The sequence below is a fragment of the Panulirus ornatus genome, chromosome 8, assembly GCF_036320965.1.
Source record: "Panulirus ornatus isolate Po-2019 chromosome 8, ASM3632096v1, whole genome shotgun sequence".
Taxonomy (NCBI): domain Eukaryota; kingdom Metazoa; phylum Arthropoda; class Malacostraca; order Decapoda; family Palinuridae; genus Panulirus; species Panulirus ornatus.
The window spans coordinates 27,366,906-27,394,167 of NC_092231.1; the positions used below are offsets into that span (position 1 = coordinate 27,366,906).

Below are 27,262 nucleotides of genomic sequence, written 5' to 3' on the forward strand. Positions count from 1 at the left end.
ACCTCCCATATATATATATATATATATATATATATATATATATATATATATATATATATATATATATATATATATATATATATATATTTTGCTTTATCGCTGTCTCACGCGTCAGCGAGGTAGCACAAGAAAACAGACGAAAGAATGGCCCAACCCATCCAAACACACATGTATATACATACACGTCCACACACGCAAATATATATACCTATACATCTCAACGTATACATGTATATACACACACAGACATATGCATATATACATGTGTACATAATTCATACTGCCTGCCTTTATTCATTCCCATCGACACCCCACCACACATGTAATAACAACCCCCTCCCCCCTCATGTGTGCGAGGTAGTGCTAGGAAAAGAAAACAAAGGCCACATTCGTTCACACTCAGTCTCTAGCTGTCATGCAATAATGCACCAAAACCACAGCTCCCTTTCCACATCCAGGCCCCACAGAACTTTCCGTGGTTTACCCCAGATGCTTCATATGCCCTGGTTCAATCCATTGACAGCACGTCGGCCCCAGTATACCACATCGTTCCAATTCACTCTATTCCTTGCATGCCTTTCACCCCCCTGTATGTTCAGGCCCCGATCACTCAAAATCTTTTTCACTCCATCTTTCCACCTCCAATTTGGTCTCCCAATTCTCCTCGTTCTCTCCACCTCTGACACATATATCCTCTTCGTCAATCTTTCCTCACTCATTCTCTCTATGTGACCAAACCATTTCAAAACACCCTCTTCTGCTCTCTCAACCACACTCTTTTTATTACCACACATCTCTCTTACCCTTATGTTACTTACTCGATCAAACCACCTCACACCACATACTGTCCTCAAACATGTATATACACACACAGACATATGCATATATACATGTGTACATAATTCATACTGCCCGCCTTTATTCATTCCCATCGACACCCCACCACACATGTAATAACAACCCCCTCCCCCCTCATGTGTGCGAGGTAGTGCTAGGAAGAGAAAACAAAGGCCACATTCGTTCACACTCAGTCTCTAGCTGTCATGCAATAATGCACCAAAACCACAGCTCCCTTTCCACATCCAGGCCCCACAGAACTTTCCGTGGTTTACCCCAGATGCTTCATATGCCCTGGTTCAATCCATTGACAGCACGTCGGCCCCAGTATACCACATCGTTCCAATTCACTCTATTCCTTGCATGCCTTTCACCCCCCTGTATGTTCAGGCCCCGATCACTCAAAATCTTTTTCACTCCATCTTTCCACCTCCAATTTGGTCTCCCAATTCTCCTCGTTCTCTCCACCTCTGACACATATATCCTCTTCGTCAATCTTTCCTCACTCATTCTCTCTATGTGACCAAACCATTTCAAAACACCCTCTTATGCTCTCTCAACCACACTCTTTTTATTACCACACATCTCTCTTACCCTTATGTTACTTACTCGATCAAACCACCTCACACCACATACTGTCCTCAAACATCTCATTTCTAGCACATCCACCCTCCTGCGCACAACTCTATCCATAGCCCATGCCTCGCAACCATACAACATTGTTGGAACCACTATTCCTTCAAACATACCCATTTTTGCTTTCCGAGATAATGTTCTCGACTTCCACACATTCTTCAAGGCTCCCAGAATTATCGCCCCCTCCCCCACCCTTTGATTCACTTCCGCTTCCATGGTTCCATCTGCTGCCAAATCCACTCCCAGATATCTAAAATACTTCACTTCCTCCAGTTTTTCTCCATTCAAACTTACCTCCCAATTGGCTTGGCCCTCAACCCTACTGTACCTAATAACCTTGCTCTTATTCACATTTACTCTCAACTTTCTTCTTTCACACACTTTACCAAACTCAGTCACCAGCTTCTGCAGTTTCTCACATGAATCAGCCACCAGCAAACAACAACTGACTCACTTCCCAAGCTCTCTGATCCACAACAGACTGCATACTTGCCCCTCTTTCCAAAACTCTTGCATTTACCTCCCTAACAACCCCATCCATAAACAAATTAAACAACCATGGAGACATCACACACCCCTGCCGCAAACCTACATTCACTGAGAACCAATCACTTTCCTCTCTTCCTACACGTACACATGCCTTACATCCTCGATAAAAACTTTTCACTGCTTCTAACAACTTGCCTCCCACGTCATATATTCTTAATACCTTCCACAGAGCATCTCTATCAACTCTATCATATGCTTTCTCCAGATCCATAAATGCTACATACAAATCCATTTGCTTTTCAAGGTATTTCTCACATACATTCTTCAAAGCAAACACCTGATCCACACATCCTCTACCACTTCTGAAACCACACTGCTCTTCCCCAATCTGATGCTCTGTACATGCCTTCACCCTCTCAATCAATACCCTCCCATATAATTTCCCAGGAATACTCAACAAACTTATGCCTCTGTAATTTGAGCACTCACCTTTGTCCCCTTTGCCTTTGTACAATGGCACTATGCAGGCATTCCGCCAATCCTCAGGCACCTCACCATGAGTCATACATACATTAAATAACCTTACCAACCAGTCAACAATACAGTCACCCCCTTTTTTAATAAATTCCAACCCCACTGCCTTGCTGGCTTTCATCTTCCGCAAAGCTTCCACTACCTCTTCTCTGTTTACCAAATCATTCTCCCTAGCCCTCTCACTTTGCACACCACCTCGACCAAAACACCCTATATCTGCTACTCTATCATCAAACACATTCAACAAACCTTCAAAATACTCACTCCATCTTCTCACATCACCACTACTTGTTATCACCTCCACATTAGCCCCCTTCACTGAGGTTCCCATTTGTTCCCTTGTCTTATGCACTTTATTTACCTCTTTCCAAAATATCTTTTTATTCTCCCTAAAATTTAATGATACTCTCTCACCCCAACTCTTATTTGCCCTCTTTTTCACCTCTGGCACCTTTCTCTTGACCTCCTGCCTCTTTCTCTTATACATCTCCCACTCATTTGCATTATTTCCCTGTAACAATCATCAAAATGCCTCTCTCTTCTCTTTCACTAATAATCTTACTTCTTCATCCCACCACTCACTACCCTTTCTAATCTAACCACCTCCCACGCTTCTCATGCCACAAGCATCTTTTGTGCAAGCCATCACTGCTTCCCTAAATACATCCCATTCCTCCCCCACTCCCCTTACCTCCTTTGTTCTCACCTTTTTCCATTCTGTACTCAGTCTCTCATATTCCTATGAGTCCACGGGGAAAATGAAACATGACAAGTTTGTCAGAGGTGGAGGGAATGAGGAGAATGGGAGAAAAAATTGGAGGAGGAAGGATGGAATGAAAAAGATTTTGAGCGATCAAGGCCGGAATATACAGGAGGGTGAAGGGCGTGCAAAGAATGGAGTAAATTGGAACAATGTGGTATACTGGGGTTGACATACTGTCATTGGATTAAACTAGGGCATGGGAAGCATCTTGGGTAAACAATGGAATGCTTTGTGGGGCCTGGATGTGGAAAAGGAGCTGTGGTTTTGGTGAATTACACATAACAGATAGAGACTGAGTGTGAAGGAATGTGGCCGCTGCTGTCTTTCCTAGGGTTACCTTGCTAACTTAGGAGACACTGACAAAGTATAATAATAATAAATATTACGTATACATCATTATTTCTTTATTATACTTTGTTGCTGTCTTCTGTGTCAGCGAGGCAGCGCAAGGAATCAAACAAAAGAATGGCCCAACCCACCCACATACACATATATATACATACACGTCCACACACACATATATACATGGCTATACATTTCAATGTATACATATATATACATACACAGGCATATACATATATACACATGTACATAATTCACACTTGCTGCCTTTATTCATTCCCATTGCCACCCCGCCAGACATGAAACGACAACACCTCCCCCAGCATGCATGCAAGATAGCACTAGGAAAGACAACAAAGGCCGCATTTGTTCAAACTCAGTCTCTAGCTCTGATGTATAATGCACCAAAACCACAGCTCCCTTTCCACATCCAGGCCCCACAAAACTATCCATGTTTTACCCCAGACACTTCACATACCCTGGTTCAATTCATTGACAGCATGTCAACCCCAGTATACCACATCATTCCAATTCACTCTATTCCTTGCACGCCTTTCATCCTCCTGCATATTCAGGCCCTGATTGCTCAAAATCTTTTTCACTCCATCTTTCCACCTCCAATTCGGTCTCCCACTTATTGTTCCCTCCACCTCTGACACATATATCCTCTTTGTCAATCTTTCCTCACTCATTCTCTCCATGTGACCAAACCATTTCAAAACACCCTCTTCTATTCTCTCGACCACACTCTTTTTATTACCACACATCTCTCTTACCCTTTCATTATTAACTCAATCAAACCACCCCACACTACATATTGTCCTCAAACATCTCATTTCCAACACATCCACCCTCCTCCGTACAGCTATATCTATAGCCCATGCCTCGCACCTATATAACATTGTCGGAAACAATACTCCTTCAAACATACCCATTTTTGCTTTCCGAGATAATGCTCTCGCCTTCCACTCATTTTTCAATGCTCCCAGAACTTTCATCCCCTCCCTCACACTGTGACTCAATTCTGCTTCCATGGTTCCATCCGCTGCCAAATCCACTCCCAGATATCTATAATACTTCACTTCCTCCAGTTTTTCTCCATTCAAACTTTCCTCCCAATTGACTTGTCTCTCAAACCTACTGTACCTAATAACCTTGCTCTTATTCACTTTTACTCTCAGCTTTCTTCTTTCACACACTTTACCAAACTCAGTCACCAGCATCGGCAGATTCTCACCTGAATCAGCCACCAGCACTGTATCATCAGCGAACAACAACTGACTCACTTCCCAAGCGCTTTCATCCACAACAGACTGCATACTTGCCCCTCTTTCCGAAACTCTTGCATTCACCTCCCTAACAACCCCATCCATAAACAAATTAAACAACCATGGAGATATCACGCACCCCTGCCGCAAACCTACATTCACTGAGAACCAATCACTTTCCTCTCTTCCTACTCATACACATGCCTTACATCCTCGATAAAAACTTTTCACTGCTTCTACCAACTTTCCTCCCACACCATATATTCTTAATACCTTCCACAGAGCATCTCTATCAACTCTATCATATGCCTTCTCCAGATCCATGAATGCTACATATGAATCCATTTGTCTTTATAAGTATTTCTCACATACATTCTTCAAAGCAAAGACCTGATCCACACATCCTCTACCACTTCTGAAACCACACTACTCTTCTCCAATCTGATGCTCTGTATATGCTTTCAGCCTCTCAATCAATATCCTCCCATATAACTTCCCAGGAATACTCAATAAACTTATACCTCTGTAATTTGAGCACTCACCTTTATCCCATTTGCCTTTGTACAATGGCACTATGCATGCATTCCGCCAATCCTCAGGCACTTCACCATGAGTCACACATACATTAAATAACCTTACCAACCAGTCAACAACAGTCACCCCCTTTTTTAATAAATTTCACTACAAAACCATCCAAAGCCGCTACCTTTCCAGCTTTCATACACATATATATTTATCGATTTATATAATACTTTGCCGCTGTGTCCCATGTAAGCCAAGTAGCCCAGGGAAAGGGATAAAAGAATGGCCCAACTCACACACATACACATGTATATACATACATATCCACATATGCACATATACATACCTATACATTTCAACACATGCATATATATACATACACAGACATATACATATATACACATGTACATAATTCATACTTGCTATCTTTATTCATTCCCATCGCTACACCGCCACACATGAAATGAAAGACCCCTCCCTACACACATGCGCGATGTAGCGCTAAGAAAAGACAACAAAGGCCACATTCATTCACACTCAGTCTCTAGCTGTTATGTATAATGCACTGAAACCACAGCTCTCTTTCCACATCCAGGCCCCACAAAACTTACCATGTTTTACCCCAGACGCTCCACATACCCTGGCTCAATCCACTGATAGCACATCGAACCCGGTATACCACATCGTCCCAAATCACTCTATTCCTTGCATGCCTTTCACCCTCCTGCATGTTCAGGCCCTGATAGCTCAAAATCTTTTTTACTCCATCCTTCTACCTCCAATTTGGTCTCCCACTTCTCGTTCCCTCCACCTCTGACAAATATATCCTCTGTCAGTCTTTCCTCACTCATTCTCTCCATGTGACCAAACCATTTCATTACACCCTCTTCTGCTCTCTCAACCACACTCTTTTTATTACCACACATTTCTCTTACACTTTCATTACTTACTCCATCAAACCACCTCACACCATATATTGTCCTCAAACATCTCATTTCCAAAACATCCACCATCCTCCACAAAACCCTACCTATAGCCAATGGCTCACAACCATATAACATTGTTGGAACACCTATTCCTTCAAACATACCCATTTTTGCTTTCTAAAATAATGTTCTCACCTTCCACACATTTTTCAACGCTACCAGAACTTTCGCCCCCTCCCCACCCTGTGACTCAATTCTGCTTCCATGGTTCCATCCGCTGCTAAATCCACTCCCAAATATCTAAAATACTTCACTTCCTCAAGTTTTCTCCATTCAAACTTACCTCCCAATTGACTTATCCCTCAACCGTACTATACCTAATAACCTTGCTCTTATTCACATTTACTCTCAGCTTTCTTCTTTCACACACTTTACCAAACTCAGTCACCAGCTTCTGCAGTTTCTCACCCGAATCAGCCACCAGTGCTGTATCATCAGCGAAAAACAACTGACTCACTTCCCAAGCCCTTTCATCCACAACACACTGCATACTTGCCCCTCTCTCCAAAACTCTTGCATTCACCTACCGAACAACCCCATCCATAAACAAATTAAACAACCATGGAGACATCTCGCACCCCTGCCACAAACCTACATTCACTGAGAACCAATCACTTTCCTCTCTTCCTACTGGTACATATGCCTTACATCCTCGACAAAAACTTTTCACTGCTTCTAGCAACTTGCCTCTCACACCATATATTCTTAATACCTTCCACAGAGAATCTCTATCAACTCTTTCCTCCAGATCCATAAATGCTACAAGCAAATCCATTTGCTTTTCTAAGTATTTTTCACATACATTCTTCAAAGCAAACACCTGATCCACATATCCTTTACCACTTCTGAAACCACACTGCTCTTCCCAAATCTAATGCTCTCTACATGCCTTCACCCTCTCAATCAATACCCTCCCATATAATTTCCCAGGAATACTCAACAAACTTATACCTCTGGAATTTGAACACTCACCTTTATCCCCTTTGCCTTTGTTCAATGGCACTATGCATGTATTTAGCCAATCCTGAGGCACTTCACCATGAGTCATACATAAATCAAATATCCTCACCAACCAGTCAACAACACAGTCACCCCCTTTTTTTAATAAATTCCACTGCAATACCATCCAAACCTGCTGCCTTGCCAGCTTTCATGTTCCACAAAGCTTTCACTACCTCTTCTCTGTTTACCAAACCATTCTCCCTGACCCTCTCACTTCGTGCATCACCTCAAACAAAACACCCCACATCTGCCAATCTATCATCAAACACATTCAACAAGCCTTCAAAATACTCACTCCATCTCCTTACACCACCAGTACTAGTTATTACCTCCCCATTTGCCCCCCTTCACCAATGTTCCCATTTGTTCTATTGTCTTATGCACTTTATGTACCTCCTTCCAAAACATCTTTTTATTCTCCCTAAAATTTAATGATACTCTCTCACCCCAACTCTCATTTGCCCTCTCTTTCACCCCTTGCACCTTTCTCTTGACCTCTTCCCTCCTTCTTTTATACATCTCCCAGCCATTTGCATATTTCCCTGCAAAACTCGTCCAAATGCCTCTCTTCTCTCTTTCACTAATAATCTTATTTCTTCATCCCACCACTCACTACCCTTTCTAATCTGCCCACCTCCCAAGCTTCTCATGCCACAAGTATCTTTTGCACAAGCATATCACTGCTTCCCTAAATACATCCCATTCCTCCCCGACTCCCCTTACGTCCTTTGCTCTCACTGTTTTCCATTCTGCACTCAGTCTCTCTTGGTACTTCCTCACACAAGGCTCCTTCCCAAGCTCACTTACTCTCACCACTCTCTTCACCTCATTTTCTCTTCTTTTCTGAAAACCTCTACAAATCGTCACCTTCGCCTCTGAAGGATAATGATCAGACATCCCTTCAGTTGCACCTCTCAGCACATTAACATCCAAAAGTCTCTCTTCCACATGGCTCTCAATTAACATGTAATCCAATAATGCTCTCTGGCCATCTCTCCTACTCACAACCGTATACCTATGCATATCTCTCTTTTTAAACCAGGTGTTCCCAATCAACAGTTTTTTCGGCACACAAATGTGCAAGCTCTTCACCATGTACACCAATTATTCCCTAAATTGCCACATTACTCATTTTTGCATTCAAATCACCCATCACTATTACTTGGTCTCGTGCATCAAAACTGCTAACACAAAACTGGTGGGATGAAGAAGTAAGATTACTAGTGAAAGAGAAGAGAGAGGCATTTGGACAATTTTTGCAGGGAAAAAATGCAAATGACTGGGAGATGTATAAAGGAAAGAAGCAAGAGGTCAAAAGAAAGGTGCAAGAGGTGAAAAAAGAAAGCAAATGAGATTTGGGGTGAGAGAGTATCATTAAATTTTAGGGAGAATAAAAAGATGTTTTGGAAGGAGGTAAATAAAGTGCGTCAGACAAGGGAACAAATAGGAACTTCAGTGGGGAGTGGGGAGTGTGATAACAAGGAGTGATGATGTGAGAAGGAGATGGAGTGAGTATTTTGAAGGGTTGTTGAATGTGTTTGATGACAGAGTGGCAGATATAGGACGTTTTGGTCGAAGTAGTGTGCAAAGTGAGAGAGTTAGGGAGAAGGATTTGGTAAACAGAGAGGAGGTAGTAAAAGCTTTGCAGAAGATGAAAGCTGGCAAGGCAGCAGGTTTGGATGGTATTGCAGTGGAATATATTAAAAAAGGGGGTGACTGTATTGTTGACTGGTTGGTAAGGTTATCTAATGTATGTATGACCTGGGGACTGGCGGAATGCTTGCATAGTGCCATTGTACAAAGGCAAATGGGATAAAGGTGAGTGCTCAAATTACAGAGGTATAAGTTTGTTGAGTATTCCTGGGAAATTATATGGGAGGGTATTGATTGAGAGGGTGATGGCATGTACAGAGCATCAGACTGGGGAAGAGCAGTGTGGTTTCAGAAGTGGTAGAGGATGTGTGGATCAGGTGTTTGCTTTAAAGAATGTATGTGAGAAATACTTAGAAAAGCAAATGGATTTGTATGTAGCATTTATGGATCTGGAGAAGGCATATGATAGAGTTGATAGAGATGCTCTGTGGAAGTTAATAAGAATATATGGTGCGAAAGGCAAGTTGTTAGAAGCAGTGAAAAGTTTTCATCGAGGTTGTAAGGCATGTGTACGTATAGGAAGAGAGGAAAATGATTGGTTCTCAGTGAATGTAGGTTTGCGGCAGGGGTGTGTGATGTCTCCATGGTTGTTTAATTTGTTTATGGATAGGGTTCTTAGGGAGGTGAATGCAAGAGTTTTGGAAAGAGGGGCAAGTATGCAGTCTGTTGGGGATGAGAGAGCTTGGGAATCGAGTCAGTTGTTGTTCGCTGATGATACAGCGCTGACGGCTGATTCATGTGAGAAACTGCAGAAGCTGGTGACTGAGTTTGGTAAAGTGTGTGGGAAAAGAAAGCTGAGAGTAAATGTGAACAAGAGCAAGGTTATTAGGTACAGTAGGGTTGAGGGACAAGTCAATTGGGAGGTAAGGTTGAATGGAGAAAAATTGGAGGAAGTGAAGTGTTTTAGGTATCTGGGAGTGGATTTGGCAGCAGATGGAACCATGGAAGTGGAAGTGAATCATAGGGTGGGGGAGGGGGCAAAAATTCTGGGAGCCTTGAAGAATGTGTGGAAGTCGAGAACATTTTCTCGGAAAACAAAAATGGGTATATTTGAAGGAATAGTGGTTCCAACAATGTTATATGGCTGCGAAGCATGGGCTATGGATAGAGTTGTGCGCAGGAGGGTGGATGTGCTGGAAATGAGATGTTTGGGGACAATATGTGGTGTGAGGTGGTTTGATCGAGTAAGTAATGTAAGGGTAAGAGAGATAAGTGGTAATAAAAAGAGTGTGGTTGAAAGAGCAGAAGAGGGTGTTTTGAAATGGTTTGGTCACATGGAGAGAAATGAGTGAGGAAAGACTGACCAAGAGGATATATGTGTCAGAGGTGGAAGGAACGAGGAGAAGTGGGAGACCAAATTGGAGGTGGAAAGATGGAGTGCAAAAGATTTCAAGTGATCGGGGCCTGAACACGCAGAAGAGTGAAAGGCGTGCAAGGAATAGAGTAAATTGGAATGATGTGGTACACCGGGTTCGACATGCTGTCAATGGATTGAACAAGGGCATGTGAAGCGTCTGGGGTAAACCATGGAAAGTTCTGTGGGGCCTGGATGTGGAAAGGGAGCTGTGGTTTCGGTGCATTATCACATGACAGCTAGAAGCTGAGTGTGAACGAATGTGGCCTTTGTTGTCTTTTCCTAGCACTACCTCGTGCACATGAGGGGGAGGGGGTTGTTATTCCATGTGTGCGGGGTGGCGATGGGAATGAATAACGGCAGATAGTATGAATTATGAACAAGTGTATATATGTATATGTCTGTGTGTGTATATATATGTATATGTTGAGATGTAGAGGTATGTATATTTGTGTGTGTGGACATGTATGTATATACATGTGTAAGTGGGTGGGTTGGGCCATTCTTTCGTCTGTTTCCTTGCGCTACCTCGCTAATGCAGGAGACAGTGACAAAGCAAAATTATAATAACAATAATATATATTTATCTATTTATGTATTTTGCTTTGTCACTGTCTCCCGCGTTTGTGAGGTAGCGCAAGGAAACAGACGAAAGAAATGGCCCAACCCACCCCCAAACACAATGTATATACATACACGTCCACACACGCATATATACATACCTATACATCTCAATGTACACATATATATACACACACAGACACATACATATATACCCATGCACACAATTCACACTGTCTGCCTTCATTCATTCCCATCACCACCTCACCACACATGGAATACCATCCCCCTTCCCCCTCATGTGTGCGAGGTAGCACTAGGAAAAGACAACAAAGGCCCCATTCGTTCACACTCAGTCTCTAGCTGTCATGCAATAATGCCTGAAACCACAGCTCCTTTTCCACATCCAGACCCCACACAACTTTCCAGACGCTTCAAATGCCCTGATTCAATCCACTGACAGCACGTCAACCCCGGTATACCACATCGATCCAATTCACTCTATTCCTTGCCCTCCTTTCACCCTCCTGCATGTTCAAGCCCCGATCACACAAAATCTTTTTCACTCCATCTTTCCACCTCCAATTTGGTCTCCCACTTCTCCTTGTTCACCCCATCTCCGACACATATATCCTCTTGGTCAATCTTTCCTCACTCATTCTCTCAATGTGCCCAAACCATTTCCAAACACCCTCTTCTGCTCTCTCAACCACGCTCTTTTTATTTCCACATATCTCTTTTACCCTTACATTACTTACTCGATCAAACCACCTCACACCACACATTGTCCTCAAACATCTCATTTCCAGCACATCCACCCTCCTGCGCACAACTCTATCCATAGCCCATGCCTCGCAACCATACAACATTGTTGGAACCACTATTCCTTCAAACGTACCCAGTTTTGTTTTCGAGATAATGTTCTCGACTTCCACACATTCTTCAAGGCTCCCAGGATTTTCGCTCCCTCCCCCACCCTATGATTCACTTCCGCTTCCATGGTTCCATCCGCTGCCAGATCCACTCCCAGATATCTAAAACACTTTACTGCCTCCAGTTTTTCTCCATTCATACTTACCTCCCAATTGACTTGACCCTCAACCCTACTGTACCTAATAATCTTGCTCTTATTCACATTTACTCTTAACTTTCTTCTTTCACACACTTTACCAAACTCAGTCACCAGCTTCTGCAGTTTCTCACCCGAATAAGCCACCAGCGCTGTATCATCAGCGAACAACAACTGACTCAATTCCCAATCTCTCTCATTCACAACAGACTCCATACTTGCCCCTCTTTCCAAAACTCTTGCATTCACCTCCCTAACAACCCCATCCATAAACAAATTAAACAACCATGGAGACATCACACACCCCTGCCACAAACCTACATTCACTGAGAACCAATCACTTTCCTCTCTTCCTACACGTACACATGCCTAACATCCTCCATGAAAACTTTTCACTGCTTCTAACAACTTGCCTCCCACACCATATATTCATAATACCTTCCACAGAGCATCTCTATCAACTCTATCATATGCCTTCTCCAGATACATAAATGCTACATACAAATCCATTTGCTTTTATAAGTATTTCTCACATATATTCTTCAAAGCAAACACCTGATCCACACATCCTCTACCACTTCTGAATCCACACTGCTCTTCCCCAATCTGATGCTCTATACATGCCTTCACCCTCTCAATCAATACCCTCCCATATAATTACCAGGAATACTCAACAAACTTATACCTCTGTAATTTGAGCACTCACTCTTATCCCCTTTGCCTTTGTACAATGGCACTATGCACGCATTCCGCCAATCCTCAGGCACCTCACCATGAGTCATACATACATTAAATAACCTTACCAACCAGTCAACAATACAGTCACACCCTTTTTTAATAAATTCCAGTGCAATACCATCCAAACCTGCTGCTTGCCGGCTTTCATCTTCCGCAAAGCTTTTACTACCTCTTCTCTGTTTACCAAATCATTTTCCCTAACCCTCTCACTTTGCACACCACCTCGACCAAAACACCCTATATCTGCCACTCTATCATCAAACACATTCAACAAACCTTCAAAATACTCACTCCATCTCCTTCTCACATCACCACTACTTGTTATCACCTCCCCATTAGCACCCTTCACTGAAGTTCCCATTTGCTCCCTTGTCTTACGCACTTTATTTACCTCCTTCCAGAACATCTTTTTATTCTCCCTAAAATTTAATGATACTCTCTCACCCCAACTCTCATCTGCCCTTTTTTTCACCTCTTGCACCTTTCTCTTGACCTCCTGTCTCTTTCTTTTATACATCTCCCACTCAACTGCATTTTTTTCCCTGCAAAAATCGTCCAAATGCCTCTCTCTTCTCTTTCACTAATACTCTTACTTCTTCATCCCACCACTCACTACCCTTTCTAATCAACCCACCTCCCACTCTTCTCATGCCACAAGCATCTTTTGCGCAATCCATCACTGATTCCCTAAATACATCAGAGAGCGTTACTGGATTACATGTTAATTGACAGGCGCACGAAAGAGAGACTTTTGGATATTAATGTGCTGAGAGGTGCAACTGGAGGGATGTCTGATCATTATCTTGTGGAGGCTAAGGTGAAGATTTGTATGGGTTTTCAGAAAAAAAGAGTGAATGTTGGGGTGAAGAAGGGTGGTGAGAGTAAGTGAGCTTGGGAAGGAGACTTGTGTGAGGAAGTACCAGGAGAGACTGAGTACAGAATGGAAAAAGGTGAGAACAATGGAAGTAAGGGGAGTGGGGGAGGAATGGGATGTAGTTAGGGCCAGAAATCCTCCCCTCCTTGTATTTTTTTAACTTTCTAAAATGGGAAACAAAGAAGGAGTCACGCGGGGAGTGCTCATCCTCCTCGAAGGCTCAGATTGGGGTGCCTAAATGTGTGTGGATGTAACCAAGATGTGAAAAAAGGAGAGATAGGTAGTATGTTTGAGGAAAGGAACCTGGATGTTTTGGCTCTGAGTGAAACGAAGCTCAAGGGTAAAGGGGAAGAGTGGTTTGGGAATGTCTTGGGAGTAAAGTCAGGGGTTAGTGAGAGGACAAGAGTAAGGGAAGGAGTAGCACTACTCCTGAAACAGGAGTTGTGGAAGTATGTGATAGAATGTACGAAAGTAAATTCTCGATTAATATGGGTAAAACTGAAAGTTGATGGAGAGAGATGGGTGATTATTGGTGCATATGCACCTGGGCATGAGAAGAAAGATCATGAGAGGCAAGTGTTTTGGGAGCAGCTGAATGAGTGTGTTAGTGGTTTTGATGCACGAGACCGGGTTATAGTGTTGGGTGATTTGAATGCAAAGGTGAGTAATGTGGCAGTTGAGGGAATAATTGGTATACATGGGGTGTTCAGTGTTGTAAATGGAAATGGTGAAGAGCTTGTAGATTTATGTGCTGAAAAAGGACTGATGATTGGGAATACCTGGTTTAAAAAGCGAGATATACATAAGTATACTTATGTAAGTAGGAGAGATGGCCAGAGAGCGTTATTGGATTACGTGTTAATTGACAGGCGCACGAAAGAGAGACTTTTGGATGTTAATGTGCTGAGAGGTGCAACTGGAGGGATGTCTGATCATTATCTTGTGGAGGCTAAGGTGAAGATTTGTATGGGTTTTCAGAAAAGAAGAGTGAATGTTGGGGTGAAGAGGGTGGTGAGAGTAAGTGAGCTTGGGAAGGAGACTTGTGTGAGGAAGTACCAGGAGAGACTGAGTACAGAATGGAAAAAGGTGAGAACAATGGAAGTAAGGGGAGTGGGGGAGGAATGGGATGTATTTAGGGAATCAGTGATGGATTGCGCAAAAGATGCTTGTGGCATGAGAAGAGTGGGAGGTGGGTTGATTAGAAAGGGTAGTGAGTGGTGGGATGAAGAAGTAAGAGTATTACTGAAAGAGAAGAGAGAGGCATTTGGATGATTTTTGCAGGGAAAAAATGAAATTGAGTGGGAGACGTATAAAAGAAAGAGACAGGAGGTCAAGAGAAAGGTGCAAGAGGTGAAAAAAAGGGCAAATGAGACTTGGGGTGAGAGAGTATCATTAAATTTTAGGGAGAATAAAAAGATGTTCTAGAAGGAGGTAAATAAAGTGTGTGCGTAAGACAAGGGAGCAAATGGGAACTTCAGTGAAGGGCGCAAATGGGGAGGTGATAACAAGTAGTGGTGAGGTGAGAAGGAGATGGAGTGAGTATTTTGAAGGTTTGTTGAATGTGTTTGATGATAGAGTGGCAGATATAGGGTGTTTTGGTCGAGGTGGTGTGCAAAGTGCGAGGGTTAGGGAAAATGATTTGGTAAACAGAGAAGAGGTAGTAAAAGCCTTGCGGAAGATGAAAGCCGGCAGGGCAGCAGGTTTGGATGGTATTGCAGTGGAATTGATTAAAAAAGGGGGTGACTGTATTGTTGAGTGGTTGGTAAGGTTATTTAATGTATGTATGACTCATGGTGAGGTGCCTGAGGATTGGCGGAATGCGTGCATAGTGCCATTGTACAAAGGCAAAGGGGATAAGAGTGAGTGCTCAAATTACAGAGGTATAAGTTTGCTGAGTATTCCTGGCAAATTATATGGGAGGGTATTGATTGAGAGGGTGAAGGCATGTACAGAGCATCAGACTGGGGAAGAGCAGTGTGGTTTCAGAAGTGGTAGAGGATGTGTGGATCAGGTGTTTGCTTTGAAGAATGTATGTGAGAAATACTTAGAAAAGCAAATGGATTTGTATGTAGCATTTATGGATCTGGAGAAGGCATATGATAGAGTTGATAGAGATGCTCTGTGGAAGGTATTACGAATATATGGTGTGGGAGGCAAGTTGTTAGAAGCAGTGAAAAGTTTTTATCGAGGATGTAAGGCATGTGTACGTGTAGGAAGAGAGGAAAGTGATTGGTTCTCAGTGAATGTAGGTTTGCGGCAGGGGTATGTGATGTCTCCATGGTTGTTTAATTTGTTTATGGATGGGGTTGTTAGGGAGGTAAATGCAAGAGTTTTGGAAAGAGGGGCAAGGATGAAGTCTGTTGGGGATGAGAGAGCTTGGGAAGTGAGTCAGTTGTTGTTCGCTGATGATACAGCGCTGGTGGCTGATTCATGTGAGAAACTGCAGAAGCTGGTGACTGAGTTTGGTAAAGTGTGTGAAAGAAGAAAGTTAAGAGTAAATGTGAATAAGAGCAAGGTTATTAGGTACAGTAGGGTTGAGGGTCAAGTCAACTGGGAGGTGAGTTTGAATGGAGAAAAACTGGAGGAAGTGAAGTGTTTTAGATATCTGGGAGTGGATCTGGCAGCGGATGGAAACATGGAAGCGGAAGTGGATCATAGGGTGGGGGAGGGGGCGAAAATTCTGGGAGCCTTGAAGAATGTGTGGAAGTCGAGAACATTATCTCGGAAAGCAAAAATGGGTATGTTTGAAGGAATAGTGGTTCCAACAATGTTGTATGGTTGCGAGGCGTGGACTATGGATAGAGTTGTGCGCAGAAGGATGGATGTGCTGGAAATGAGATGTTTGAGGACAATGTGTGGTGTGAGGTGGTTTGATCGAGTAAGTAACGTAAGGGTAAGAGAGATGTGTGGAAATAAAAAGAGCGTGGTTGAGAGAGCAGAAGAGGGTGTTTTGAAATGGTTTGGTCACATGGAGAGAATGAGTGAGGAAAGATTGACCAAGAGGATATATGTGTCGGAGGTGGAGGGAACGAGGAGAAGAGGGAGACCAAATTGGAGGTGGAAAGATGGAGTGAAAAAGATTTTGTGTGATCGGGGCCTGAACATGCAGGAGGGTGAAAGGAGGGCAAGGAATAGAGTGAATTGGAGCGATGTGGTATACCGGGGTTGACGTGCTGTCAGTGGATTGAATCAGGGCATGTGAAGCGTCTTGGGTAAACCATGGAAAGCTGTGTAGGTATGTATATTTGCGTGTGTGGACGTATGTATGTACATGTGTATAGGGGTGGGTTGGGCCATTTCTTTCGTCTGTTTCCTTGCGCTACCTCACAAATGCGGGAGACAGCGACAAAGCAAAAAAAAAAAAATATATATATATATATCCCCTGGGGATAGGGGAGAAAGAATACTTCACACGTATTCCCTGCGTGTCGTAGAAGGCGACTGAAAGGGGAGGGAGCGGGGGGCTGGAAATCCTCCCCTCGTTTTTTTTTTTTTAATTTTCCAAAAGAAGGAACAGAGAAGGGTGCCAGCTGAGGATATTCCCTCAGAGGCCCAGTCCTCTGTTCTAAATGCTACCTTGCTAATGCGGGAAATGGCGAATAGTTTGAAAGAAAAATATATATGGATCTTTTGGCTCTGAGTGAAATGAAGCTCAAGGGTAAAGGGGAAGAGTGGTTTGGGAATGTCTTGGGAGTAAAGTCAGGGGTTAGTGAGAGGACAAGAGTAAGGGAAGGAGTAGCACTACTCCTGAAACAGGAGTTGTGGAAGTATGTGATAGAATGTACGAAAGTAAATTCTCGATTAATATGGGTAAAACTGAAAGTTGATGGAGAGAGATGGGTGATTATTGGTGCATATGCACCTGGGCATGAGAAGAAAGATCATGAGAGGCAAGTGTTTTAGGAGCAGCTGAATGAGTGTGTTAGTGGTTTTGATGCACGAGACTGGGTTATAGTGTTGGGTGATTTGAATGCAAAGGTGAGTAATGTGGCAGTTGAGGGAATAATTGGTATACATGGGGTTTTCAGTGTTGTAAATGGAAATGGTGAAGAGCTTGTAGATTTATGTGCTGAAAAAGGACTGGTGATTGGGAATACCTGGTTTAAAAAGCGAGATATACATAAGTATACGTATGTAAGTAGGAGAGATGGCCAGAGAGCGTTATTGGATTACATGTTAATTGACAGGCACACGAAAGAGAGACTTTTGGATAACTGTCAATGTGCTGAGAGGTGCAACTGGAGGGATGTCTGATCATTATCTTGTGGAGGATAAGGTGATGATTTGTATGGGTTTTCAGAAAAGAAGAGTAAATGTTGGGGTGAAGAGGGTGGTGAGAGTAAGTGAGCTTGGGAAGGACTCTTGTGTGAGAAAGTATCGGGAGAGACTGAGTACAGAATGGAAAAAGGTGAGAACAATGGAAGTAAGGGGAGTGGGGGAGGAATGGGATGTATTTAGGGAATCAGTGATGGATTGCGCAAAAGATGCTTGTGGCATGAGAAGCGTGGGAGGTGGGTTGATTAGAAATGGTAGTGAGTGGTTGGATGAAGAAGTAAGATTATTAGCGAAAGAGAAGAGAGAGGCATTTGGACGATTTTTGCAGGGAAAAAATGAAATTGGGTGGGAGATGTATAAAAGAAAGAGACAGGTCAAGAGAAAGGTGCAGGAGGTGAAAAAGAGGGCAAATGAGAGTTGGGGTGAGAGAGTATCATTAAATTTTAGGGAGAATAAAAAGATGTTCTGGAAGGAGGTAAATAAAGTGCGTAAGACAAGGGAGCAAATGGGAACTTCAGTGAAGGGTGCTAATGGGGAGGTGATAAGTAGTGGTGATGTGAGAAGGAGATGGAGTGAGTATTTTGAAGGTTTGTTGAATGTGTTTGATGATAGAGTGGCAGATATAGGGTGTTTTGGTCGAGGTGGTGTGCAAAGTGAGAGGGTTAGGGAAAATGATTTGGTAAACAGAGAAGAGGTAGTAAAAGCTTTGCGGAAGATGAAAGCTGGCTAGGCAGCAGGTTTGGATGGTATTGCAGTGGAATCTATTAAAAAAGGGGGTGACTGTATTGTTGACTGGTTGGTAAGGTTATTCAATGTATGTATGACTCATGGTGAGGTGCCTCAGGATTGGTGGAATGCGTGCATAGTGCCATTGTACAAAGGGAAAGGGGATAAGATTGAGTCCTCAAATTACAGAGGTATAAGTTTGTAGAGTATTCCTGGTAAATTATATGGGAAGGTATTGATTGAGAGGGTCAAAGCATGTACAGAGCATCAGATTGGGGAAGAGCAGTGTGGTTTCAGAAGTGGTAGAGGATGTGTGGATCAGGTGTTTGCTTTGAAGAATGTATGTGAGAAATACTTAGAAAAGCAAATGGATTTGTATGTAGCATTTATGGATCTGGAGAAGGCATATGATAGAGTTGATATAGATGCTCTGCGGAAGGTATTAAGAATATATGGTGTGGGAGGCAAGTTGCTAGAAGCAGTGAAAAGTTTTCATCGAGGATGTAAGGCATGTGTACGTGTAGGAAGAGAGGAAAGTGATTGGTTCTCAGTGAATGTAGGTTTGCGGCAGGGGTGTGTGATGTCTCCATGGTTGTTTAATTTGTTTATGGATGGGGTTGTTAGGGAGGTGAATGCAAGAGTTTTGGAAAGAGGGGCAAGTATGAATAATAATATATTATTAATATTATTTTGCTTTGTCGCTGTCTCCCGCATTTGCGAGGTAGCGCAAGGAAAGAGATGAAAGAAATGGCCCAACCCACCCCCATACACAATGTATATACATACACGTCCACACACGCAAATATACATACCTATACATTTCAATGTACACATATATATACACACACAGACACATACATATATACCCATGCACACAATTCACACTGTCTGCCTTTATTCAATCCCATCGCCACCTCGCCACACATGGAATACCATCCCCCTCCCCCCTCATGTGTGCAAGGTAGCACTCGGAAAAGACAACAAAGGCCCCATTCGTTCACACTCAGTCTCTAGCTGTCATGCAGTAATGCCCAAAACCACAGCTCCCTTTCCACATCCAGGTCCCACACAACTTTCCATGGTTTACCCCACACGCTTCACATGCCCTGATTCAATCCACTGACAGCACGTCAACCCCGGTATACCACATCGATCCAATTCACTCTATTCCTTGCCCTCCTTTCACCCTCCTGCATGTTCAGGCCCCGATCACACAAAATCTTTTTCACTCCATCTTTCCACCTCCAATTTGGTCTCCCACTTCTCGTTCCCTCCACCTCCGACACATATATCCTCTTGGTCAATCTGTCCTCACTCATTCTCTCCATGTGCCCAAACCATTTCAAAACACCCTCTTCTGCTCTCTCAACCACGCTCTTTTTATTTCCACACATCTCTCTTACCCTTACATTAATTACTCGATCAAACCACCTCACACCACACATTGTCCTCAAACATCTCATTTCCAGCACATCCATCCTCCTGTGCACAACTCTATCCATAGCCCACGCCTCGCAACCATACAACATTGTTGGAACCACTTTTCCTTCAAACATACCCATCTTTGTTTTCCGAGATAATGTTCTCAACTTCCACACATTCTTCAAGGCTCCCAGGATTTTCGCCCCCTACCCCACCCTATGATTCACTTCCGCTTCCATGATTCCATCCACTGCCAGATCCACTCCCAGATATCTAAAACATATATATATATATATATAAAGCCTATTTTCATCACCCACACCTAATAGTGGATGAACAGCTGGGTTGACTGTAAACCAAGAGCTACAACTCAAATTTGAACCTATGCACTTGACACTGAGTTGCCTGTGAATATGCCATGGTCAGGAACACTAACTGTTGCACCATGAAGGTCTCAAGAATCATTGCTTTGCATGCATGTAAATTGATATGTGACTAAATAATGCCTGCTTAACATCTTTCCTTCTTAACTACTTATACTATAAATGTCCATCTTTCCAAACCAGGTATTTCCAATCATTAATCCTTTTTCAAAACAAATCTACAAGCTGTTCACCATTTCTATTCATCTTATGGAAAAACCTCATACCATCCAATTATATTCTGAACTGCCACATTACTAACTTCTGCATTTTACATTACCCACTTTTTGCATCATCTATCATTAACACCCAATTTTCTGCATCTAAACTACTAACACACTCACTCAGCTCCTCCTAAATCACTCACCTCTCTTTTTCATTTTTGTTGTGGCCAGGTGCATAAGCACTTATAATGACTCACTTCTTGCAATCTATTTTTAATTCTACCCACATCAGTCTGAAGCTCATTTCCCTACACTCTTTTACATATTCCCATAATTCCTCCTTCAGTAGATGTGCTACCCTTTCTTGCTTCTCACTATTACACTACCTCCTGACTTTTACTGTACGACAATCCCAAACCATTTTTTACCAGTGATATTTGTTTCATCCTGAGCTAGAACATCCAGGTTTCTTTATTCTATTTCTTGCTATCATGCTACCACCTGACTTTTACTGTATGACAATCCCAAACCATTTTTTACCACTGATCTTTGTTTCATCCTGAGCTAGAACATCCAGGTTCCTTTGTTCTGCCATACTACCTATCTCTCCTTCTCATCTTCGTTACATTCATACACATTCAAAACACCCTAGCATGAGCCTTCAAAGAGGATAAGTACTCAATGCTTGGCTCCTTATTCTGTTCCATCTATTAGAAACTGAAATACAAGAAGAGGAGAGTTTTCTGCCTTTCACTTATGCCTCTCTTTGTCACCTTCTATGACATGCAGGGCATTTGTAGGAATGATTCTTTCTTACTTGCCTAAAAATATACATTTATTATTTATTTTGCTTTGTCGCTGTCTCCCGCATTTGCGAGGTAACGCAAGGAAACAGACGAAAGAAATGGCCCAACCCACCCCCATACACATGTATATATATACACGTCCACACACACAAATATACATACCCATACATCTCAATGTACACATATATATACACACACAGTCATATACATATATACACATGCACACAATTCACACTGTCTGCCTTTATTCATTCCCATCACCACCTCGCTACACATGGAATAACATCCCCCTCTCCCCTCATGTGTGCGAGGTAGCTCTAGGAAAAGACAACAAAGGCCCCATTCGTTCACACTCAGTCTCTAGCTGTCATACAATAATGCCTGAAACCACAGCTCCCTTTCCACATCCAGGCCTCACAGAACTTTCCAATGTCTTACCCCAGATGCTTCACATGCCCTGATTCAATCTATTGACAGCATGTCGACCCCAGTATACCACATCGATCCAATTCACTCTATTCCTTGCCCTCCTTTCACCCTCCTGCATGTTCAGGCCCCGATCACACAAAATATTTTTCACTCCATCTTTCCACCTCCAATTTGGTCTCCCACTTCTCCTCATTCCCTCCACCTCTGACACATATATCCTCTTGGTCAATCTTTCCTCACTCATTCTCTCCATGTGACCAAACCATTTCAAAACACCCTCTTCTGCTCTCTCAACCACACTCTTCTTATTTCCACACATCTCTCTTACCCTTACATTACTTACTCGATAAAACCACCTCACACCACATATTGTCCTCAACCATCTCATTTCCAGCACATCCACCCTCCTGCGCACAACTCTATCCATAGCCCATGCCTCGCAACCATACAACATTGTTGGAACCACTATTCCTTCAAACATACCCATTTTTGCTTTCTGAGATAATGTTCTCGACTTCCACACATTCTTCAAGGCTCCCAGGATTTTCGCCCCCTCCCCCAACCTATGATTCACTTCCGCTTCCATGGTCCATCCGCTGCCAGATCCACTCCCAGATATCTAAAACACTTTACTGCCTCCAGTTTTTCTCCATTCAAACTTACCTCCCAATTGACTTGACCCTCAACCCTACTGTACCTAATAACCTTGCTCTTATTCACATTTACTCTTAACTTTCTTCTTTCACACACTTTACCAAACTCAGTCACCAGCTTCTGCAGTTTCTCACATGAATCATCCACCAGTGCTGTATCATCAGCGAACAACAACTGACTCACTTCCCAAGCTCTCTCATCCCCAACAGACTGCATACTTGCCCCTCTTTCCAAAACTCTTGCATTCACCTCCCTAACAACCCCATCCATAAACAAATTAAACAACCATGGAGACATCACACACCCCTGCCGCAAACCTACATTCACTGAGAACAATCACTTTCCTCTCTTCCTACACGTACACAAGCCTTACATCCTCGATAAAAACTTTTCACTGCTTCTGACAACTTGCCTCCCACACCATATATTCTTAGTACCTTCCACAGAGCATCTCTATCAACTCTATCATATGCCTTCTCCAGATCCATAAATGCTACATACAAATCCATTTGCTTTGCCTAAAAATATTTCATCTTAAATATATGCATAAATATATCAAAACCTTCTTTTTCATTTATCAGAAAAACAGGCACATACTGTTTACTTCAAAGCAAACACCTTATCCACACATCCTCTACCACTTCTAAAACTACACTGCTCTTCCCCAATCTGATGCTCTGTACATGCCTTTACCCTCTCAATCAATACCCTCCCATATATGCTTTGAAGAATGTATGTGAGAAATACTTGGAAAAACAGATGGATTTGTATGTAGCATTTATGGGTCTGGAGAAGGCATATGATGGGGTTGATAAAGGTGCTTTGTGGAAGGTTTTAAGAGTATATGGCATGGGAAGTAAGTTGCTAGAAGCAGTTAAAAGTTTTTACCAAGGATGTAAGGCATGTGCATGAGTAGGAAGCGAGGAAAATGACTGATTCCCAGTGAATGTCAGTTTGCGGCAGGGGTGTGTGATATACATGGTTGTTTAATGTGTTTATGGATGGGGTGGTTTGGGAGGTGAATGCAAGAGATTTGGAGAGAGGAGCAAGTATGCAGTCTGTTGTGCATGAGAAGGCTGGGGAGGTGAGTCAGTTGTTGTTCATCCACACCAGGTGAATGGAAGAGATTAGGAGAAAGGAGCAAGTATGCAGTCTGGTGTGGATGAGAGGGCTTTAGAAAGGAAACAGTTGTTGTTCATCCACACATCCTCTACCACTTCTGAAACTACACTGCTCTTCCCCAATCTGATGCTCTGTACATGCCTTTACCCTCTCAATCAATACCTTCCCATATATGCTTTGAAGAATGTTAATTTCATTTTATATATTTTGCTTTGTCGCTGTCTCCCGCGTTAGCGAGGTAGCGCAAGGAAACAGACGAAAGAATGGCCCAACCCACCCACATACACATGTATATACATACATGTCCACACACGCAAATATACATACCTATACATCTCAACGTTTACATATATACATATATACACATGTACATAATTCATACTGTCTGCCTTTATTCATTCCCATCGCCACCTCGCCACACATGAAATAACAACCCCTCCCCCTCATGTGTGCAAGGTAGAGCTAGGAAAAGACAACAAAGGCCCTATTCGTTCACACTCAGTCTCTAGCTGTCATGTAATAATGCACCGAAACCACAGCTCCCTTTCCACATCCAGGCCCCACAGAAATACTGAGAAAAACAGATGGATCTGTATGGAGCATTTATGGATCTGGAAAAGGAATATGATAGGGTTGACTGAAATGCTTTGTGGAAAGTTTTAAGAGTATACGGTGTGGGAGGTACATTGCTAGAAGCAGTTGAAAAGTTTTTACCAAGGATGTAAGGCATGTGTATGAGTAGGAAGAGAGGAGAGTGAATGATTCCCAGTGAATATTGGTTTGCGGCAGGGGTGTGTGATGTCTCAATGGTTGTTAAATTTGTTTATGTTTAGGGTTGTTAGGGATGGTTAGGGTTGTTAGGGAGGTGAATGCAATAATTTTGGAGAGAGGAGCAAGTATGCAGTCTGTTGTGGATGAGAGGGCTTGGGAAGTGAGTCAGTTGTTGTTCGCTGATGATACAGTGTAAGTGGCTGATTCGGATGAGAAACCGAGGAAGTTGGTGACTGAGTTTGGTAAGTGTGTGAAAGAAAAAATCTGAGAGTAAATGTGAATAAGAGCAAGGTTATCAAAATCAGTAGGGTTGAGGGACAAGTTGACTGGGAGGTAAGTTTGAACGGAGAAAAACTGGTGGAAGTGAAGTGTTTTAGATATCTGGGAGTGGACTTAGCAGCGGATGGAACCATGGGAGCAAAGTGAGTCACAGGGTGGGGAGGGGGCAAAGGTTCTGGGAGTGCTGAAGAATGTGTGGAAGGCGAGAACATTAAATCGGAGAACAAAAATGGGTATGTTTGAAGGAATAGAGGTTCCAACAATGTTATATGGTTGCGAGGCATGGGCTATGGATAGGATTGTGCAGAGGAGGGTGGATGTGTTGGAAATTTTTTTGTGGTAACAAAAAAGGGTGTGGTTGAGAGAGCAGAAGAGGGTGCATTGAAATGGTTTGGACATATGGAGAGAATGAGTGAGAAAAGATTGACTGATATATGTGTCAGAGATGGAGGGAACAAGGAGATGCAGGAGACCAAATTGGAGATGGAAGGATAGAGTGAAAAAGATTTTGAGCAACTGGGGCCTGAACATACAGGAGGGTGAAAGGTGTGCAAGGGATAGAGTGAATTAAAACGAAGTGATATACCGGGGTCAGGTCGATGTGCTGTCAATGGATTGAACCAAGGCATGTGAAGCGTCTGGGGTAAACTATGGAAAGGCCGGTGGGGCCTGTATGTGGAAAGGGAGCTGTGGTTTCAGTACATCACATATGACAGCTAAAGACTGAGTGTGAATGAATGTGGCCTTTTTTGTCTTTTCCTGGCACTACCTCACTGGTGTGTGTGTGTGTGTGTGTGTGTGTGGGTGGGGGGATGCTATTTCATGTGTGGTAGGGTGGCAACGGGAATGGATGAAGGCAGTAAGTTTGAGTATGTACATGTGTATATATGTCTGTATAAGTATATGTATAAGTTGAAATGTATATGTATGTATATATGTGTGTATGGGTGTTTATGTACATACATGTGTATGTGGGTGGGATGGGCCATTCCTCATCTGTTTCCTTGCACTACCTCGCTGAAGCGGGAGACAGTGTTTAAGTATAATAATAACAATAATAACAACTGTTTACTTACGTTTAACAAAGAGATACTGAAAATGACATCAGCATCTGTCAAAATGGTCTTCATCCCCACTACACTATTACTAGTGGCATTCATAAGAGTTCTGTCCTACGGCCTGCTCGCCCTATAAATGATCTCTCTTCAGCCTCTAATTCAGCACAATCTTACCTTGATGATTGCACTTTACACACCGACTCATTTTCCCTCCCACCTCCAATACTTTTTCTCTTTCTCTTACTGAACATAATTATTCTCTTGATTTGGACCTGAGCAACATATCTGAATGAGGAAACAGTAACCTTATCAAATTCAATGATGCTAAAATGCAATATCACCCTTCATCTCTATCTATTAATTTCCCTCTTTTCAATTATGAATTCCTGCAATAACTTTAATATTTTGGGCATAAGCATATCATCCTCTCTATCCTTAAAGTTCCACATAATGAATATCATAAAATCTATCTCTTAAAGGCTTTGGGTGCTGTATATGTGTTATAATGATTTTCTCACCATTTCATAGCTACACAGATTTCATTCCCATAGTATGCAGTAATGCTCACACATTTAAGGCAGTTTTCCCTTTACCTCTCTTCTGACTTGAGTAAAATAAAAGTTTCATTCATACTCCTGACATCACCTCTCTTCAACCATCTTTTTCTGGAAGCGACAATATTGATCCTTTCTCTTTATATTCTACAAGAATAATTCTGGCTACTGTTCTTATGAGCCAGAACCCAAAGCATGCATCTGGCTGCTGCTTCCCTCAGTTTCTATGAGGAGAACAGTCACTAAAGGATGCAAAGTTAAGGATTTCCTTTTCTTTCATCTTCTCCTTTTCATGTCACCTTTTTACCTTTAAGAATCAGTTCTACAAACACCTGCGAGCCCTAATAAATTCCTACTTTCTTTTTTCCCCTCACTTTACTATTTTCACCCAAAATAGCCTTTGATCAGGGTATGCCTGTTTCATGTTGGTCATTACAGAAAAAAAAGAAAACATCTATTACAAATGACCAATGAACGATGCTTCACTATGGACTATTGTCAACTATCAAGAAAAAATCATACTTTTCTTTCCATCAAAGTGAGTCTAGTGACTGTCATAGGGTTAACAAGTCCCAAAAGCAAAATGGTAGGTTCATATGTTGACCAAGCCTACTGGCACGAAAAATATCATTAACATATATCTCTTGACACAAGGATATCAGAATTATTAACCACTTGGGAAAAGTCAACCAACCATTTCATGGAGTCAGTAAGCTTATTCATAAACAAGTTTAGCCATTAACCTGAGCTCGTTGTGTCTCACTCACCAACTCGAAAAGAGCGACCTTGTGGGTGACAGTACATTGAAAAGAAGGCTGGTGTGACATTATTGGTAAGATGGATCGGAGTAAGGGTTTACAGAATGATTATAAGGCTATTTCTGAGGAGTAATCTTTATGCATCTCTCCAGTACACATCACAGTTATGTATCTTGCATGAACTTAATGTGACT

At 42.4% G+C, this 27,262-nt stretch overlaps 1 protein-coding gene across 2 annotated transcripts in view; it reads right to left on the bottom strand.

Annotated features, from left to right (window-relative positions):
* The window catches only part of LOC139749878 (uncharacterized), a 206,869-nt gene that overhangs the window by 97,681 nt on the left and 81,926 nt on the right, over window positions 1-27,262 (bottom strand). The gene's annotated exons all lie outside the window — the stretch shown is intronic.